Here is a 20563-nt window from a genome sequence, read left to right on the forward strand (position 1 = left end):
AAATAACGACCAGCGCGCCTGTCTAGGATTCAGGCGCCTGGCAGACTCAAGATAAATCAAATTTTTGTGGTCAGTCAATACCACCACCTGATGTCTAGCCCCCTCAAGCCAATGACGCCACTCCTCAAAAGCCCACTTCATAGCCAAGAGCTCCCGATTACCAATATCATAATTTCGCTCAGCGGGCGAAAATTTACGAGAAAAGAACGCACAAGGTCTCATCACGGAGCAGTCGGAACTTTTCTGCGACAAAACCGCCCCAGCTCCGATTTCTGAAGCATCAACCTCAACCTGAAAAGGAAGAGTAACATCAGGCTGACGCAATACAGGGGCGGAAGAAAAGCGGCGCTTAAGCTCCCGAAAGGCCTCCACAGCAGCAGGGGACCAATCAGCACCCTTCTTAGTCAAATCAGTCAACGGTTTAGCAACATCAGAAAAACCAGTTATAAATCGACGATAAAAATTAGCAAAGCCCAAAAACTTCTGAAGGCTCTTAAGAGAAGAGGGTTGCGTCCAATCACAAATAGCCTGAACCTTGACAGGGTCCATCTCAATGGAAGAGGGGGAAAAAATGTACCCCAAAAATGAAATCTTTTGAACCCCAAAAACGCACTTAGAACCCTTTACACACAAGGAATTAGAGCGCAAAACCTGAAAAACCCTCCTGACCTGTTGGACATGAGAGTCCCAGTCATCCGAAAAAATCAAAATATCATCAAGATACACAATCAAAAATTTATCCAAATAATCACGGAAAATGTCATGCATAAAGGACTGAAAGACTGAAGGGGCATTTGAAAGACCAAAAGGCATTACTAAATACTCAAAATGGCCCTCAGGCGTATTAAATGCGGTTTTCCACTCATCCCCCTGCTTAATTCGCACCAAATTATACGCCCCACGAAGATCAATCTTAGAGAACCACTTGGCTCCCTTTATTCGAGCAAACAAATCAGTAAGCAGTGGCAAAGGATACTGATATTTAACCGTGATTTTATTCAAAAGCCGATAATCAATACACGGCCTCAAAGAGCCATCTTTTTTAGATACAAAGAAAAAACCGGCTCCTAAGGGAGATGACGAAGGACGAATATGTCCCTTTTCCAAGGACTCCTTAATATATTCCCGCATAGCAGCATGTTCAGGCACAGATAGATTAAATAAACGACCCTTTGGAAACTTACTGCCCGGAATCAGATCTATAGTACAATCGCAATCTCTGTGCGGAGGTAGTGAACCAAGTTTAGGCTCCTCAAAAACGTCACGATAATCAGATAAAAATTCCGGAATCTCAGAGGGAATAGATGACGAAATGGAAACCAAAGGTACGTCCCCATGAGTCCCCTGACATCCCCAGCTTAACACAGACATTGCTTTCCAGTCGAGGACTGGGTTATGAGATTGCAGCCATGGCAATCCAAGCACCAACACATCATGTAGATTATACAACACAAGGAAGCGAATAATCTCCTGGTGATCCGGATTAATACGCATAGTTACTTGTGTCCAGTATTGTGGTTTGTTACTAGCCAATGGCGTGAAGTCAATACCCTTCAGAGGTATAGGAACTTCCAGAGGCTCTAAATCAAACCCACAGCGTTTGGCAAAGGACCAATCCATAAGACTCAAAGCGGCGCCAGAGTCGACATAGGCGTCCGCAGTAATAGACGATAAAGAGCAAATCAGGGTCACAGATAGAATAAACTTAGACTGTAAAGTGCCAATTGAAACAGACTTATTAACTTTCTTAGTACGTTTAGAGCATGCTGATATAACATGAGTTGAATCACCACAATAGAAGCATAACCCATTTTTTCGCCTAAAATTCTGTCGTTCGCTTCTGGACAGAATTCTATCACATTGCATAATCTCTGGCGCCTTCTCAGTAGACACCGCCAAATGGTGCACAGGTTTGCGCTCCCGCAAACGCCGATCAATCTGAATAGCCATTGTCATGGACTCATTCAGACCTGTAGGCACAGGGAACCCCACCATAACATCTTTAATGGCATCAGAGAGACCCTCTCTGAATTTCGCCGCCAGGGCGCACTCATTCCACTGAGTAAGCACAGACCACTTACGAAATTTTTGGCAGTATATTTCAGCCTCATCTTGCCCTTGAGACAGGGCCATTAAGGCTTTTTCAGCCTGAATCTCTAAATGAGGTTCCTCATAAAGCAACCCCAAAGCCAGGAAAAACGCATCCACATTGAGCAACGCAGGATCCCCTGGTGCCAAAGCAAATGCCCAATCCTGAGGGTCGCCCCGGAGCAAGGAAATTACAATCCTGACCTGCTGTGCAGGATCTCCAGCGGAGCGAGATCTCAGAGACAAAAATAATTTACAATTATGTTTGAAATTCTGGAAGCGAGATCTATCCCCAGAGAAAAATTCAGGTAAAGGAATTCTAGGTTCAGATGTAGGAGCATGAATAACGAAATCCTGTAAGCTTTGAACCTTCATAGCGAGATTATTCAAACCTGTAGCTAAACTCTGTGGATCCATATTAATCAGGTGAAATCAGAACCATTCAAGGATTAGAAGGAGAGAGAGACGAAGGCTGCAGTAAGCAGAGATGCTAGTGAATCAACTAATGAGCAAACTCAGGAAAAAAAAAAAAAAAAAAAAAATTCTCTGCAGACTTCTTTTCTCTCCTTTCTTCTGCCAATTATTTTAACCCTTGGCCGGCCAAACTGTCGTGGTTCTCAATGGCAAGAGAACGTAATTAAGCATACAAAAGGACTAGCTCTTTGAAGATGGGAACTCGAGCTGACCATGAGCTAAACCTACCGCACAACTAACAGTGGCCGGGTAGCGTGCCTACGTTTTATCCCTAGACGCCCAGCGCCAGCCGGAGAACTGACTGACCCTAGCAGAGGAAAATACAGACCTGGCTTACCTCTAGAGAAATTTTCCCCAAAAGGCAGACAGTAGCCCCCACATATATTGGCGGTGATTTTAGAGGAAAATGACATACGAAGTATGAAGATAGGTTTAGCAAATTGAGGTCCGCTTACTAGATAGTAGGAAGACAGAAAAGGGAACTTCACGGTCAGCTGAAAACCCTTTCAAAATACCATCCTGAAATTACTTTAAGACTCTAACATCAACTCATGACACCAGAGTGGCAATTTCAGCTCACAAGAGCTTCCAGCCTCAGAAATATTCAATCACAGAGAACTGGAACAAAAATGCAAAACAAACTTAGGACAACAAGTCCAACTTAGCTGATAGTAGTCTAGGAGCAGGAACATGCAACAGAAAGGCTTCTGGTAACATTGTTGGCCGGCATAGAAATGACTGAGGAGCAAGGCTAAATAGAAAACTCCCACATACTGATGGAAAACAGGTGAACAGAGGAGATGAAGCACACAAGTGCAGTACCACCAGAAACCACCGGGGGAGCCCAGAAACCAAATTCACAACAGCAAATATTCAAAATGGCTTCATCATTTGGTGCCAGTTAGTGATGAGTGCAAGTGCTCATTACTTGAGTTTGCCTAGGGTGCTCGATTATGCATCGATTATCACGAGTGCTCGAGTGACATGTTCAAGTTGCCATGGCCACGTTTCGCGACTATTACACAGTCACAAAATATGTGGGGATTGTCCGTGTTTGTCAGGCATTCCCCGCATGTTTTGTGGCTGTCTAACAACCACGAAACAATGTGGCCGTGGGGACTTAAACATGTCACCCGACCACCCTAGGCAAACTCAAGTAACGAGCACTTGCGCTCATCACTAGTGCCAATTTATAGCCCCCAACTCACCTGCAACTGGGTCATAAAATTAGCCTCTTTTACTGAACGAATGGCAGATTGGCATGTGGACCCTTTACTTGCCTGGCACGGTACAGGTGCTGCAGTCAGGACATGACAAAAAACAGCTGCAGTTCCCGGATTAAAGTTACAGTACAGATTACAGACTTGAAATTCCTGCCAGTGCCTCATCTGCATTAAAGTAATATTCCTGCCAAAAACATTGAGCCGCTGTGCACTGATGAAACGGTAAAGGAGCAGCGGTCAAACGTGTATAGCTATTCTAAGTTCAAATTCAAAGTTTATGGGACTGGAAAACAGCTGAGTGCCCATTGTCAGCTCCATAGACTTTGCATTGAGAGATAGCATGCAAGGTCGAACGGCACCCCATAGAAGCTCCTGGTACCTATGCTATGGCCATATTCTAGGGGAAAGTGGGTAATACTGGATACCACTGGATAGGTAATACATGTTTTAGATTGCAATACCCCTTTAACCAAAGACTGGGTCGACGCATCATTGCTGGATGCCAGGATATAAAGAGTGGTAGGGAAAGAGGCAGGTGTCACCACACAAGCACTTTTTTTTTTGCCGATTAGAAAAGTGCTAGAAAATGTGCACAAAATCTGCAAAATTCAATATTTTGTACAATAAATGTGTTGAATGTGTACTTACCTTTAGAAACAAAACAGACAATTTTTGGAGCAATATTGCCTGTTTATTGATAGATAGCTCAAAAAGAAAGACATTTAGGAAGCAAAAAGCCAAAGAGGGACTTGGGTCAGAAGTATGTGTCTTTAAAAGAGGGACACAGCAGAGGTAGGCAGGAACTAGAAACTGATTTTCTTTGAGATGTGGAATAAGTGGTTTATTGGCTCTGATGCAACCAGTCTCTTATGTTTGTTTTGTTATAAAATCATACAATTGTAGGATTTTTCACGTATTCTAATATTTACACATCACAAAAGTTTAACATGCTATATTCAGAATACCAGGCGAGTTCAGGACTCCGGGCTGCTCGCAGTAATGTTCTTAGAATGATCTTAGTAACATCGGACGCCTGCAGGCACTACCCTTTTTTTTGTTTTCATACCTAATATTTTAACTGCCAGTGTTTAGCCATTTTCCAGAATATATTCTATGTCCGATGCAATTTATGAATCTTTGCTTGTATGTCAGGGAATTGTTTTAGTAATTACCTGATGTGTTCGGGTGGAGAGTAGACGCGGCTCTAATGGTCTCCTTGGGCCACATGAAAAGTAAAACATGCTGGTTCATAGAAGGGGACTGAAGTAGGGACCCTCTCTCCATGATATCCATTAGTTCTTTAAAAAAAAAAATCACACATACATAACACTGGCTGCCTGCCACTGCACACTCCTGTTATTGAGTTTACAGAGAGCTCCTATGCACCCCCTAGTGGTGGCTGCTGCAACATAATCTAATTTTTTTTAGTTAATGCAGTCTCATTAGACCACAGTCCAGTGTATATGCTGCGGTTTATCAGTCAAGAGTGTAGTATATACATTGGGGGGGGGAGTCTTTAATCAGCCACCAATTCTGCAAGTTCTCCCACTTAAAAAGATGAGAGAGGCCGGTAATTGACATCATAGACCACAACTATGGGAGTCAAAGTGAGAAAACAAATCCAGAAAATCACCTGGTCTGATTTGGCAAGATTTATTTTTCAAATTATGGTTGAAAATAAGTGGTCACCTAAAAACAAGCAAGATTTCAGGCTCTCACAGATCTGTAACTTCTTCTTTAAGAGGCTCCTCTGTCCTTCACTCATTACCTGTAGTTTTGGCACCTGTTTGAACTTGTTATCAGTATAAAAGACACCTGTGCACACCCTCAAACAGTCTGACTTCAAACTCCACTATGGTGAAGACCAAAGAGCTGTCGAAGGACACCAGAAAAAAAATTGTATCCCTGCACCAGGCTGGGAAGACTGAATCTGCAATAGGCAAGCAGCTTGGTGTGATGAAATCAACTGTGGGAGAAAATGGAAGACATACAAGACCACTGATAATCTCCCTCGATCTGGGGCTCCACGCAAGATCTCACCCCGTGGAGTCAAAATGATCACAAGAATGTTGAGCAAAAAATCACAGAACCACATGGGGACCTAGTGAATGACCTGCATAGAGCTGGGACCACTGTAACAAAGGATACCATCAGTAACACCTACGCCGCCAGGGACTCAGATCCTGCAGTGCCAGACGTGTTCCCCTGCTTAAGCCAGTACATGTCAGGGCCCGTCTGAAGTTTGCTAGAGAGCATTTGGATTATCCAGAAGAGTATTGGGAGAATGTCATATGGTCTGATGAAACCAAAGTAGAACTGTTTGGTAGAAACAAAACTTGTCGTGTTTGGAGGAGACAGAATGCTGAGTTGCACCCAAAGAACACGATACCTACTGTGAAGCATGCGGGTGGCAACATCATGCTTTGGGGCTGCAATGGGACCAGGACGACTGATACGTGTACATGAAAGAATGAATGGGGCCATGTATCGTGTGATTTTGAGTGCAAACCTCCTTCCATCAGCAAAGGCATTGAAGATGAAATGTGGATGGGTCTTTCAACATGATAACGATCCCAAGTACACTGCCAGGGCAACGAAGGAGTGGCTTCGTAAGAAGCATATGAAGGTCCTGGAGTGGCCTAGCCAGTCTCCAGATTTCAACCCCATAGAAAAATTGGAGGGAGTTGAAAGTTCTGGTTGCCCAGTGACATGCCCAAAACATCACTGCTCTAAAGGAGATCTGCATGGACGAATGGGTCAACATACCACCAACAGTGTGTGCCAACCTTGTGAAGACTTACAGAAAACGTTTGACCTTTGTCATTGCCAACAAAGGATATATAACAAAAAATATTGAGATGAAGTTTTGTTAATGGCCAAATACTTATTTTCCACCATAATTTTAAAAATAAATCTTGCCAAATCGGACAAGGTCATTTTCTGGATTTGTTTTCTCAATTTTGACTCTCATAGTTGTGGTCTACCTATGATATCAATTACAGGCCTCATCTTTTTAAGTGAGAGAACTTGCACAATTGACTAAATACTTTTTTCCCCACTGTATGCTGCTGACAGTCCAGTCTAGTACAAACGTTGTAGTTGGTGCAAATGCTATAGTCCTTCAATCCACAGTCTGATGTACATGCTGCAGTCAGTCCACCTTGTAGTGTCAATGGTGCGGACAGTCAGTCAACGATTTAGTGTAAATGCTGCGGTATGTTAATCTGCAGTCTAGTGCTAATGGTGCAATCAGTAGATGCGCAGTTTATTGTACATGCTCCGATCCATGCACAGTATTGTGTAAATGCTTTATTCAGTGCTATCAAGCACAGTGTAGGAAAGTCTAAGTGCAACACGAAGAGATTAAGGGAAGGGAGCCCAACACTAGGGAAGCAGAGAGTGGAGACCCCCTGTCTGCCTTAAACATTCCTATATAGGTTCTGCACCTATCGTCGAGCAGGAACCTAATCCCTGTCTGACTCTGGTGATAAGCCCTGCTTAGGGAATGAAAGGGGTGAGCACTAGTCAATCCCCAATACCACTAAAGATGGGTGGGATAGACGAACAAGGGGAACACTTATCTTGAGGAGACGCAGAGATATAACACAGACATCCTCAAGCAACACCAAAAGAGGAAGATGGCTGACTGCTATAGCTCCAAGCCTCAACAGGGGGAAATGGAAATATCACTGGCAACTCCCAGCAGCAGGATGGGAGTCTATAAACACCCAGGTCCAGTCCAGGTGTGTCAATTAGAGCCAGAGAGAGGTTGCCACTGGGTCAAAGAGTCAGCAGGGTTAAGAAGGTGTCTGCAAAGCCAAATGCAGAGACCTTCTGCAGCCAGATGCAGTGCAACTGTCTGCAGCTTCTGACATACTTGTGACAAGTGCACAGTATAGTGTAAATACTGTGGTCAGTGCACAGTGTAGTGTAAATGCTGCAGTCAGTGCACAGTGTAGTGTAAATACTGCAGTCAGTGCTGTGAGGCAGTGACTGGTGTTACATGTGAGGATCACTGTATGTTCCCCCCAGGATGCGCACGGGGGCTTATTGAGGTCATGAGAGGGCATTGCAGTCACTGGTGTAGCTTGGGTTGCAATTCAGACTAAAGTGAGTATAGGTCTATGACATGCTGGTTGTCCAAGGCAGATTTAGGGAAAACCTGCTCTGGGTTTTTGTGTTTTGAAACTGACCTCAGGATGGTAGTTGTGCAGTCTGTTTCATTCCATGTGGCTGAAGGCCACAGATCCTAGTTAAAAACGCTGCAATATAGGGTTTGGGGGTGTCAGATTCAGAGTCAGTGTCAGCCTGGTGTTGGCAGGAGCACAAAGCAGGAGGCTTTCAAGAACTCCACCTGTGTGAGACAACACAGACCAGCGGAGCCAAACGGCTAAGGCAGCTTAAATGCCTGGCACCCACAGCGTACATAGTACAGTCGCCCACAGCAACTGGTCTCAGGAGGTGGACTAGCATGTTTAGTGACTGTAAACTGGAGGATACGGTTCCTGACTGCGATCTGGAGAATAATAATAATAATTTTATTTATATAGCGCCAACGTATTCCGCAGCACTTTACATTATAGAGGGGACTTGTACAGACAATAGAAATTACAGCATAAAAATAAACACAGATCAAAACAGATACCAAGAAGAATGAGGCCCCTGCTCGCAAGCTTACAAACTATGAGGAAAAAGGGGAGACACAAGAGGTGGATGGTAACAATTGCTTTCGTTGTTCGGACAAGCCATAATGTAAGAATCGGGTGTTCATGTAAAGCTGCATAAACCAGATAACAGCCTAACTATGTAACAGTACAGACACAGAGGCTATTAACTGCATGAAGTGTATGAGAACATGATGTGAGGAACCTGATTATGGTTTAAGTTTTTGGAATGGGCCACACAGGGATAGTTAGGTTAATGCGTTGAGGCGGTAGGCCAGTCTGAACAAATGCGTTATTAGGGCACGCTTAAAACTATGGGGATTGGGGATTAATTTGCATTAACCTGGGTAGTGCTTTCCAAAGAATTGTCGAAGCACGTGAAAAGTCTTGGAGACGGGAGTGAGAGGTATTGAGGATGTTAACCTCAGGTCATTAGCAGAACGGAGAGCACGGGTAGGGTGGTAGGCTGAGACCAGGGAGGAGATGTAGGATGGTGCTGAGCCATGGAGTGCTTTGTGGATGAGGGTAATAAGTTATACTGGATTCTGGAGTGGATGAGTGACCAGTTTAATGACTGGCACAAGGTAGAGGCATTGGTACAACGATTGGTGAGGAATATGATCCTGGCTGCAGCATTCAGGACAGACTGGAGAGGGGAGAGTTTGGTAAGAGGAAGGCCGATTAGTAGAGAGTTACAATAGTCCAGACAAGAATGAATAAGAGAAACAGTAAGAGTTTTTGCAGTCGAAAGTAAGAAAAGGTTGAATTCTAGAAAAGTTTTTGAGGTGCAGATAACAAGAGCGAGCCAGTGATCGCATGTGGGGGGTGAATGAAAGCTCGGAATCAAGTATGACCCCAAGGCAGAGGGCATGTTGCTTGGGAGTAATGGTGGAACCACACACGGAGATGGCAATTTTTGACAGGTTCTGTTTCAGATAGAGGGAGGACATGATGTTAGAGACAGCAGTTAGACAATCACTGGTGATCCTTGAGGAACCCCAACAGTAAGGCTGTGTGCACAAGTAGCAGATTTTTCATGTTTTTTTCGCTATAAAAACGCTATAAAACCGTGAAAAAAACGCTCACATTAAGCATCCTATTTAATAGAATGCAATCCGCATTTTTTGTGCACATGCTGCATTTTTTCCCTGAGCGGAATCACATTCCAGAAAAAAACGCAGCATGTTCATTAAATTTGCGGAATCGCGGGGATTCCGCACACCTAGGAATGCATTGATATGCTTACTTCCCGTATGGGGCTATGCCCACCATGCGGGAAGTATGCAGATCATGTGCGGTTGGTACCCAGTGTGGAGGAGAGGAGACTCTCCTCCACGGACTGGGCACCATATAATTGGTTAAAAAAAAAAGAATTAAAATAAAAAATCGTGAAATACTCACCTTCGATGGCCCCCGGAAGTCTTCCCGCCTCTCAGCGGTGCACGCGGCCGATTCCGTTCCCAGCGATGCTGTGTGTGAAGGACCTGCAATGACGTCGCGGTCACATGACCGCGATGACGTCACGGTCGCGTGACTGCGATGACATCGCGGTCGCGTGACCGCAACGTAATGGAAGGTCCTGCACACAAAGCATCTATAGGAACGGAGGCCGCTGAGGAGATCGGCTGTCTGCGGAAGGTGAGAATAACCTTTTTTTTTTTTATTATTTTTAACATTCTATCTTTTATTATTGATGCTGCATAGGCTGCATCAATAGTAAAAAGTTGGTCACACTTGTCAAGCACTATGTTTGACAAGTGTGACCAACCTGTCAATCAGTTTTCCAAGCGATGCTACAGATCGCTTGGAAAACGCTAGCATTCTGCAAGCTAATTATGCTTGCAAAACGCTAGTTTTTAGCTGGAATATGCATGCCAATTCCGCATGCGATATACCCGCGGCATGAGTTGCAGAATTGCAGCGGAAATTTCCGTGGCAATTCTGCAACGTGTGCACTTAGCCTAAGAGTAAGATGAGAGGAGGAGGAGCCAGCAAAGGATACAGTGAAAGAGCGGTCAGAGAGATAGGAGGAGAACCAGGAGAGAACGGTGTCCTTGAGGCCGATGGAGTGTAGCATAGTGAGGAGGAGCTGATATCGTGTACTGTGCATTGCTTTGATTAAAGAGACATTAACAGGGCAGTGCAGTCGCCCATGGCAACCAGTCAGAGGTGGACTGGCTTGTTTTGCAACTGTAATCCAGAGGATATGTGTCCGGCTGTGAATCAGAGGTGTCCTGTCTTGCTCCCGGCTGCGATTCGGAGGTGGACTGTCCTGTTTCCCGGCTGCGATCTGGAGGATATCATGTGCTGTGTTTTTTGAGTTGAACATTAAAGAGACGTTTTGCTTTGAACTTTGCTGGGTCACTGCCTCATCACTACATAAGTATGCTACCGCTGCAGTACAGTGCACAGTGTAATGTAAATACTACAGTCAGTGCACAGTGTAGTGTAAATACTGCGGTCAGTGCACAGTGTAGTGTAAGTGCTGTGGTCAGTGCATGGTATAGTATAAATACTGCGGTCAGTGCACAGTATAGTGTAAATGCTGCGGTCAGTGCACAGTATAGTGTAAATGCTGCAGTCAGTGCACAGTATAGTGTAAATGCTGCAGTCAGTGCACAGTCTAGTGTAAATACTGCGGTCAGTGCACAGTATAGTGTAAATACTGCGGTCAGTGCACGGTGTAGTGTAAGTGCTGCGGTCAGTGCATGGTATAGTATAAATACTGCGGTCAGTGCACAGTATAGTGTAAATGCTGCGGTCAGTGCACAGTATAGTGTAAATGCCGCAGTCAGTGCACAGTGTAGTGTAAGTGCTGCGGTCAGTGCACAGTATAGTGTAAGTGCTGCGGTCAGTGCACAGTATAGTGTAAATACTGCGGTCAGTGCACAGTGTAGTGTAAGTGCTGCGGTCAGTGCATGGTATAGTATAAATACTGCGGTCAGTGCACAGTATAGTGTAAATGCTGCGGTCAGTGCACAGTATAGTGTAAATGCTGCAGTCAGTGCACAGTCTAGTGTAAATACTGCGGTCAGTGCACAGTATAGTGTAAATACTGCGGTCAGTGCACGGTGTAGTGTAAGTGCTGCGGTCAGTGCATGGTATAGTATAAATACTGCGGTCAGTGCACAGTCTAGTGTAAATACTGCGGTCAGTGCACAGTGTAGTGTAAGTGCTGCGGTCAGTGCACAGTATAGTGTAAATACTGCGGTCAGTGCACAGTATAGTGTAAATACTGCGGTCAGTGCACAGTGTAGTGTAAGTGCTGCGGTCAGTGCACAGTATAGTGTAAATACTGCGGTCAGTGCACAGTATAGTGTAAATACTGCGGTCAGTGCACGGTGTAGTGTAAGTGCTGCGGTCAGTGCATGGTATAGTATAAATACTGCGGTCAGTGCACAGTCTAGTGTAAATACTGCGGTCAGTGCACAGTGTAGTGTAAGTGCTGCGGTCAGTGCACAGTATAGTGTAAATACTGCGGTCAGTGCACAGTATAGTGTAAATACTGCGGTCAGTGCACAGTGTAGTGTAAGTGCTATGGTCAGTGCACAGTATAGTGTAAATACTGCGGTCAGTGCACAGTATAGTGTAAATACTGCGGTCAGTGCACAGTGTAGTGTAAGTGCTGCGGTCAGTGCACAGTATAGTATAAATACTGCGGTCAGTGCACAGTCTAGTGTAAATACTGCGGTCAGTGCACAGTATAGTGTAAATGCTGCAGTCAGTGCACAGTATAGTGTAAATACTGCGGTCAGTGCACAGTCTAGTGTAAATACTGCGGTCAGTGCACAGTGTAGTGTAAGTGCTGCGGTCAGTGCATGGTATAGTGTAAATACTGCGGTCAGTGCACAGTATAGTGTAAATACTGCGGTCAGTGCACAGTGTAGTGTAAGTGCTGCGGTCAGTGCACAGTATAGTGTAAATACTGCGGTCAGTGCACAGTCTAGTGTAAATACTGCGGTCAGTGCACGGTGTAGTGTAAGTGCTGCGGTCAGTGCACAGTGTAGTGTAAATACTGCGGTCAGTGCACAGTATAGTGTAAATACTGCAGTCAGTGCACAGTGTAGTGTAAGTACTGCGGTCAGTGCACAGTGTAGTGTAAGTGCTGCGGTCAGTGCACAGTGTAGTGTAAATACTGCGGTCAGTGCACAGTGTAGTGTAAGTGCTGCGGTCAGTGCACAGTGTAGTGTAAATACTGCGATCAGTGCACAGTATAGTGTAAATACTGCAGTCAGTGCACAGTGTAGTGTAAGTACTGCGGTCAGTGCACAGTGTAGTGTAAGTGCTGCGGTCAGTGCACAGTGTAGTGTAAATACTGCGGTCAGTGCACAGTGTAGTGTAAGTGCTGCGGTCAGTGCATGGTATAGTATAAATACTGCGGTCAGTGCACAGTATAGTGTAAATGCTGCGGTCAGTGCACAGTATAGTGTAAATGCTGCAGTCAGTGCACAGTCTAGTGTAAATACTGCGGTCAGTGCACAGTATAGTGTAAATACTGCAGTCAGTGCACAGTGTAGTGTAAGTGCTGCGGTCAGTGCATGGTATAGTGTAAATGATGATTTTTATTTGGTATGACTTAGGCAATGTTCATTCGGCACACATTTTCTACACTTTTATTAATTCATGTAGATTTTTTTTCTGGTTTATATTATCGGGTTAAAAAATACTGCCATTACCATGGCATATCCTATCAGAATGTAGGGTGGAATCCTCCTTCATGTGTGAGCATGGCCTTTAGAGCCAAAAGTATTCTTTTAAGCTGGAAACTGTAACACTGTGATTAGATTTTTGTCACGGGTTCTGAATGTGAACCATAGTTTTGTGCTAGATTATTCCTACGATGAAAATATTAAAGTGTTATTTAATAGGCCATATGGCGACGTTTAGCTCCAGAGATGTGGACCTTTTTCAAGCCTTTTTTTTAGGGGGGGGGGGGGTTTGTATCGAAAGGACTGGTATGTACCTGGGAGGCTCTGCACCTTACAATTTCTGGTGCTGTTTTTGTCTTTTTTCTTTATTCCTAGGATGGATACAAATGGTAACCGGAGGACCCCAATGACCTATAATTGAACCCATCTGGGGTCTTTTAAAGTGTCTGTTGCTTTCAGGCAAGATGAAGTTTTGTGTTTTGCGCTATTCTTACTCAGAAAGCTGTCAGAGCTCCCAGCAGGGATAAATTATTGTGAACCCAGATTTAGGATTTTAATATTTGAAAGTAGATATTTTCATTTCTAGAATAATCTAATGGATTAGGACAACTGGATACAGAGAAGGGAGAAAAACTCTCATCATACATGAAACTCATCACTATGAGACCAAAATATTCTCTTATGTTCTTTGCGGCTATAAGGCCTCTCCAGTACGTTTGCAGTCGTCATTATGTATAGATCTGCAGTTATGTGTTTACATAGCACCAGTAATGTACACATATGTACTTCATATACAGCCATGGAGCAGCGGAAGTGCACAATGTACCAGTACTGCGCTGATATATTTAGATATTGGAGGAAGGGGATCCTGTCTGGGGCTTACAAAGCGAACAGAGCCTGAGAGTGCTGAAGAATATCTTAACGTAAGTGTTTGTAGCAATTCTATAGTTTGTATAAACAAGGAGACGATTCGCCCAGGCACATATACGTCAATGCATAGCAGCCTAAAAGAATAACAAATCCTAGAAGAATATATGTATAGGTTAATGCTATCTACTCTACCTGAGGAAGTCTCGCATGAGTTTCTGTTTTCAGCCTTTAGTTCTGCATTTGATTAAATTTCGGGGTAAAACGTCTGCACATTGAAGAAGTTTGGGGTCCATATCATATGCGTTTTGTAACAGATTGCATTAAAAGTACCCAGCTGGATAAGAGACCATGTTGTCCTCTATGCACAGTTTTATGGTTGAAATGCACACACTGGTGGACATGAGGTCTGAATTTGATTTACTTCTAAATTGAAATATATATCTTTTATTTATGGATATCGCATACCTTGTGTGAGAGTCTAACAATACTTGTTCTGTCACTAGGAGGCGCTGTTAAAGAATGGATTTGCCCCTGGAAGCATAATCTATTTAGTTTTCTTACTAAATTAATGCTGTAACCCCAGCCGACATTTAGGTCTCCCTAATAGTTTGGACTTTGAAGTAAACAAACTGAGTATGGGAGACTAATGATGGAATCCCTCAGCATAATACTAAGGTATACAGACTGACAAGGTATGTGCTTGACAAAAGAATTGTTCAAACACATGTAACACTGCATGCTTATTGGTTGTGTTTACTTCATAAAGTAGGGCCTCGTATATTATAGATTTACATTTTGTGCAGTATTTTGACCAAAAAACATTGAAGATTACTCCACTTGAGGCCCCCTCTTTGATATTGGAATTAGTCCAAGCTTGGTTTTCCTTTATAAGCGGAGCTTTACTTTGGGCATACTCGATTACTAGGTCACAGATTCAGTGACCATTTAGTACTGTCAGTTTTTATTTAATTTTTGTTGCTGTTATTTTTGTCTTCCCTATTCTGTGTTGGTATTAAGGCACACTATTGCACAGGGGTTTCCCTTCCCCCTTTAATGTTTTGTTTTTGTAAGTTAGTTTTACCAGACCTAATAAAGGTTAAGTTTTAACATATCCAATTGCTACCTATACTCCCTAATAGTTCACCCAATTCTCCATGGGGCCTACTGTAACCTCCATATGACTCCAATTTCATAGCAAGATGTTTTGTGAAGTGTGAATCAGTGGCTAGGTCTAAAGGGTGACCGATTACACATAAGCCTATGTGCACGCGGCATCTTTTGGGGTATGTGCGCATAATCAGTAAGCAATGCGGGTTGGACGCTGCACACTTGTGCCCACTGCGTCTAGATGTTACAGCATGGTGGATGGGATTTCAAGAAATCCCTTGCCTACTATGCGTCCATAGACGCCCGTGAGCCACTGAGACGGACATGCGGCGCATCTCTCCAAACCGCAGCATGTCAATTCCTCTTGCGGACGTGAGTCTCCTCAAGATAGATTTCACCCATTCAATGTATTGGAAGCGGTGAATCCGCACAGTTCAGTGAACACATGCGGATTCACCTATGTTCAATAGGCGGCAGCTCTTTGGACGCAGTGAACATGCACTGTGTCCAAAATGCTGCTAATTCCGAAACGCCTGTACCTATCCTTAGACACCAGCACAGCTACTGAGCTTTCCCAGATGAAGTCGCTTCAGGAAAATGCTGGTGGTCGTTTCCTGAAACGGCTTGGCTTGCAGTTTTGCCATTGTTCTTGTGGTGGCTCCACCGCTGGTGTCTTTTACTCTATGTTGTTAAGTGTAGAGAGTAGGTGGCTTCCCAAGAGAAGCTGCCTGAAGAATGAGCATGCCACTTTTTATAAGCCCGTTAGGGTATCCGAACCCTGGAGTGGTTAAAAGAAGTGACATAAAATAGAATATGTGCACAGCAATGTCATTTTGACATTGCTGTGCACTATTGTCATTTTATGGGATTGCGGAACCTTTTCAAAAGACACTGTGTACACATAGCATAATATAACAACTATTAATAGGATCAATCAATTCAAACCTCAACCACTTACAAGGATTAGTTAACTGGTTGACCTAACGTGACTTTATACCACCCAACTTGGTGGTATAAAGATGGTGGTGCACCATCTTGGGTGTCAGGTCCGAGCATTCCTACATGAACAGTTTCCTGGAAAGTGGATTGGTCATCGTGGGCCAGTTGAATGGCCACCAAGGTCTCCCGATCTGACCCCTTAAACTTTTATCTTTGGGGTCATCTGAAGGCAATTGTCTATGCTTTGAAGATACGAGATGTGCAGCATCTGAAACAACGGATACTGGAAGCCTGTGCTAGCATTTCTTCTGCAGTATTGCTATCAGTGTGTCAAGAGTGGGAGAAGAGGGTTGCATTGACAATCCAACACAATGCACAGCACTTTGAACACATTTTAGAAGTGGTCATAAACTTGTAAATAACTCATCAAAAAATAAAGTGACGTTAAAACCAAGTACATCATTGTTTTTCTTGTGAAATTCTCAATACATTTGATGTGTCACATTACCCTCTTCCCATTAGAAAAAATTAAGCTGGATCTAAAATGGCCGACTTCAAAATGGCCGCCATGGTCACCACCCATCTTGAAAAGTTTTCCCCCTCCCATATGTTAATGTGCCACAAACAGGAAGTTGATATCAACCATTCCCATTTTATTTAGGTGTATCCATATAAATGGCCCATCCTGTAGATTGGAGAGTGTAATCTTCATTTTTTAAATTGTTTTGCTTGTTTTTAGCAGTAAAATGCCACAATCAATAAAAATGTAAAATAGGTACTCATTATAGTATTGATTTTCATTACTCTGTTGTGAATCAGTTTATTTACAGCATGACTGTCTACAAACATTAATCCAACGCTATATCTTTCTACTCGTCCATACACATGAATGCTCTGCTCAGTTATGTTAAAAGTATAAAAACAGAAAATTATTAAAATAAAATGCTAAACATCATAAAAAAAGTAACAAAATATTTTAGTGGCTTAACATGTAATAAAAGCACATTCTGGCCATTTAGATGTTAATATTGTGAAATATGGCAATATTTATCATTTATCGTGCAATTATCACTTTATATGTAATAGATTAGATTCATATTCCAGCATGTTCCGGAATCGTCCTACTAGAAAGGTATGTGTTTACAGATGGGCGGGGAGGGGTTACACTGGGGGAGGGGGAGTTCTCGCTGAATGAAGTTCTTAACCCCAAGCAAATGGGAACAGAGTGTTCAAGAATACTTGAGATCAAAACAGCCATAAATCGAGGCAGCCAGGGCTTTCTAGTAATTTCTAGAGAACTGGCTTCTGCTTGTGTTCAGAGCTATTTACAACCACTGGAGCAGAAACGTGGACAAAGTGATGTTTTTCTCCTTAAGTTTTGTCCTACATAAAAAAAAGTGTTGTAGCTGAAAAGAAAACAGCCCATTTATGCTGCTTATGTCCTTGCTACATTATTGTGACACCATCCAGAAAGGTTACACACAAAAACGGCTTATTATATATACACATGGTATAAATATTATATACTTGTAACATGGTGTAGGGCGGTAGTTGTGGGCGAGAAAATGAAAATGGGGGTCCCAGCTGGGCGTGTGGGCTATGGGGGCACTCCGCCCTTGTAGACTGCATGATGCTTGTGATTCGGTTGGCCAGGACCAGATGTATAGAGTTCAATGAGGGAGGCCACCTCTCAAACATAAACTGTCTTTTACTGAACAATATGGTAGGGAGAGGTATGTACAGAGGATAGTGGGTGCAAAACTTCGTGGATGTTTCTCTTAGAACTTAGGACATTTTCATTCACATTCCATGTCTTTCTGAGCTTACTTCGCTTTTTCTGTCTATTAGCTTTCACACCACCCAGGACAAGAATTCGGAAGGTTCCTTAGTTTCCAACAAGAGCACCACAAACCAGTAAGCGAGAGTCCTATTGTTCAACCCACAGTTCCACATTCTTTAACCCTTAGGGAGCTACTTGTGCCACTATGATTGTTACTTAACTTGCATCTTGCTTGACGACACCTTGGAACTACCGCAATGGGCACTATCTCTTTGTCCTGCTTTCCTTCTCAACACTGTCCTTCCTGCCCCAGATGGTGACCTTGTCTCTGGAGACTAAATCACTCCTTCTAACACTTTTCCTTGTCTCCACTCTGAATCAAGCTATCAATTGCCTTGGTTTCTGCTCACTTTAAGGACACCCAATTTGTGCCGCTTTGATGACTACTCAGACCATAGGTCCAGGGCCGGCCCGAGAGATTACGCGCCCCTACTACTTTTAACATACCTCCCAACTTTTGAAGATGGAAAAGAGGGACAAAGTTTGCGGCGCGCGAAGTGCGCCGCGGCAAATTTTAGGCCACACCTCTGACCACACCCATTCATAACTAGCCACACCCATATCCACGTCCCAACCACACCCATTTAGCACTGCTGATCACACTGTTTCATAAAGAATAATTAGAAACAGAAAAATATGGCCACACAGTGCTCCATACTGTATAATGGCCACACATGATGCTCCATACTGTATAATGGCCACACATGATGCTCCATACTGTATAATGGCCACACATGATGCTCCATACAGTATAATGGACACACATGATGCTCCATACTGTATAATGACCATAAATGATGCTCCATACTGTATATTGGCCGCACATGATACTTCGTACCGTATAATGGCCACACATAGCTACTCCTACACACACGGCTGCACTCCGTACACACGCGCTCCGCTCCATACACCTCGTACACATGCAGCTCCGCTCCGTACACCTCATACACACACGGCTCCGCTCCATACACCTCATACACATTCAGCTCCGCTCCATACACCTTTTGCCTTTTGAAAAGATTTTTTATAATTTTTTTCTATTTTTTCTCTGGCGCCCCCTTAGGGTCGGCGCCCTAGGCGGCCGCCTAGTTCGCCTATACGTTCGGGCCGGCCTTGCATAGGTCTGCTATTGTTGTAAGCTAGGCCTTCCTGACAGGAAACGTCCTCTGTGCCTTCACTTTAGCCCCTCCTACTTTGGGCTAGTCTCAACCATTAACTCTAACTGTCCCTATCAACTACCTGTGGCTAGGCAGAACGCAACTCTATTGCTAATAATGCACATCAACCTGACCACCATGTTCAGCTATCGCTATCGCCCCATATTGCTACCATTCCCTTCCTTGAGCATGTTCACGCTGAACTTTCCTCCCATGTCTCATCTAACTCGCTCATCTAAGCTACAGTCTGGCTTCTGCCCCCACCATTCCACTGAATCTGTCCTGGCCAAAATTACTAATGACTTAAAGCCAAAGTTAAGAGACAATTCTCTATACTCCTCCTTCTAGATCTGTCTTTTGCCTTTGACACAGTTGACCACTGTCTCCTACTACTACTCTCTTCTTTTGGCGTCAATAACCTTGCCCTACCCTGGATCTCATACCTTACCAACTACACATTTAGTGTCTCCCACTCCCACACTACCTCCTCATTCCGCCCTCTCTCTGTGCTATGACCCCTACTCTTCTTCATCTATTCTCTTGGCCTGGGACAACTCACAAAGTCCCATGGCTTCCAGTACCATCTATATGCTGATCTAGCTCTCTGGCCCGGATGTCATCTCTCTGCTCTCCAGAATCCCAGAGTGTCTATCAGCCATATTCTCCTTCTTCTCCTATTGCTTCCTCAAGGTCAATGTGGACAAATCTGAACTAATTATCTTTCTTCCATCTCATGTATATTCCCTAACTGATTTATCTATCACAATAAATGACATCACACTTTACCTTTCTTCCAGTGGCTTGGAGAGAACATGGTCCTGATGATAGGTCACGGGAGGTCTCGTGGGCCTGAAGAAGAGGGTGAAGAAGATGTTTTTATTGATATCATTTTGGGATAGATACAATGTTTTGACCGCCTCTTTTTACATTTTTTTTGTGTTGTTGCAGTGTCCTGAAAAAAAAACCACATTTCTGGCGTTTTTACTTTTTTTCCTATTGCTCCATTTACCGATTGGATTAATTTATTTTACATTTTGATAGATTGGACTTTACGAATGCAGCAATACCAAATATTGTATGTATATGTTTTAAAAATATTTTAGTTCTTAATTTGGGGTGATATGAATTTGTATATTTTTTTTCATGTACTTTTAAAACATATTTTTTTATTGTATTTGTTGGTCTCTGAAGTGAACATAAACCTGTGATCATCTGATCGCTTGTGCTATATGCAGCAATGCCACAGTATTAATGTACTGTATGTATCAAAAATCATGGTCTCCTATGAATGCCAGGCACAGGCAGGCTTTCACAGAAGTACCATCATGACAGGCACAGGCTTACTCAGCAGACCCCTGGCCCCTCTGCGCTACACCCTTGCAGACCACATGTGACTGATGAATGTGGATGGCCAGGATCAGATATTTGATCATTAAAAGAGGGAGACTACCAGTTAAAAATAAACTTTTTACTCAATGATAACTTGGGGAAGATTATATACAGGAGATAGCAGGTACACAACTTGATGAACGTTTCCTTTAAAATACGGAGC

The 20563-nt window shown here is 43.5% G+C and overlaps 1 long non-coding RNA gene across 1 annotated transcript in view; it reads left to right on the top strand.

Annotated features, from left to right (window-relative positions):
- Nucleotides 1-20121, top strand: part of LOC143769994 (uncharacterized) — a 36709-nt gene extending 16588 nt beyond the window's left edge. Inside the window, exons 3-4 of the long non-coding RNA XR_013214516.1 lie at nucleotides 17863-17928; nucleotides 19809-20121. This is a non-coding gene — a long non-coding RNA (uncharacterized LOC143769994). The remainder of the gene's footprint in view (nucleotides 1-17862; nucleotides 17929-19808) is intronic.
- Nucleotides 20122-20563: the final 442 nt, after the last annotated feature.

The sequence above is a fragment of the Ranitomeya variabilis genome, chromosome 4 (genome assembly GCF_051348905.1).
Source record: "Ranitomeya variabilis isolate aRanVar5 chromosome 4, aRanVar5.hap1, whole genome shotgun sequence".
Classification (NCBI taxonomy): Eukaryota; Metazoa; Chordata; class Amphibia; order Anura; family Dendrobatidae; genus Ranitomeya; species Ranitomeya variabilis.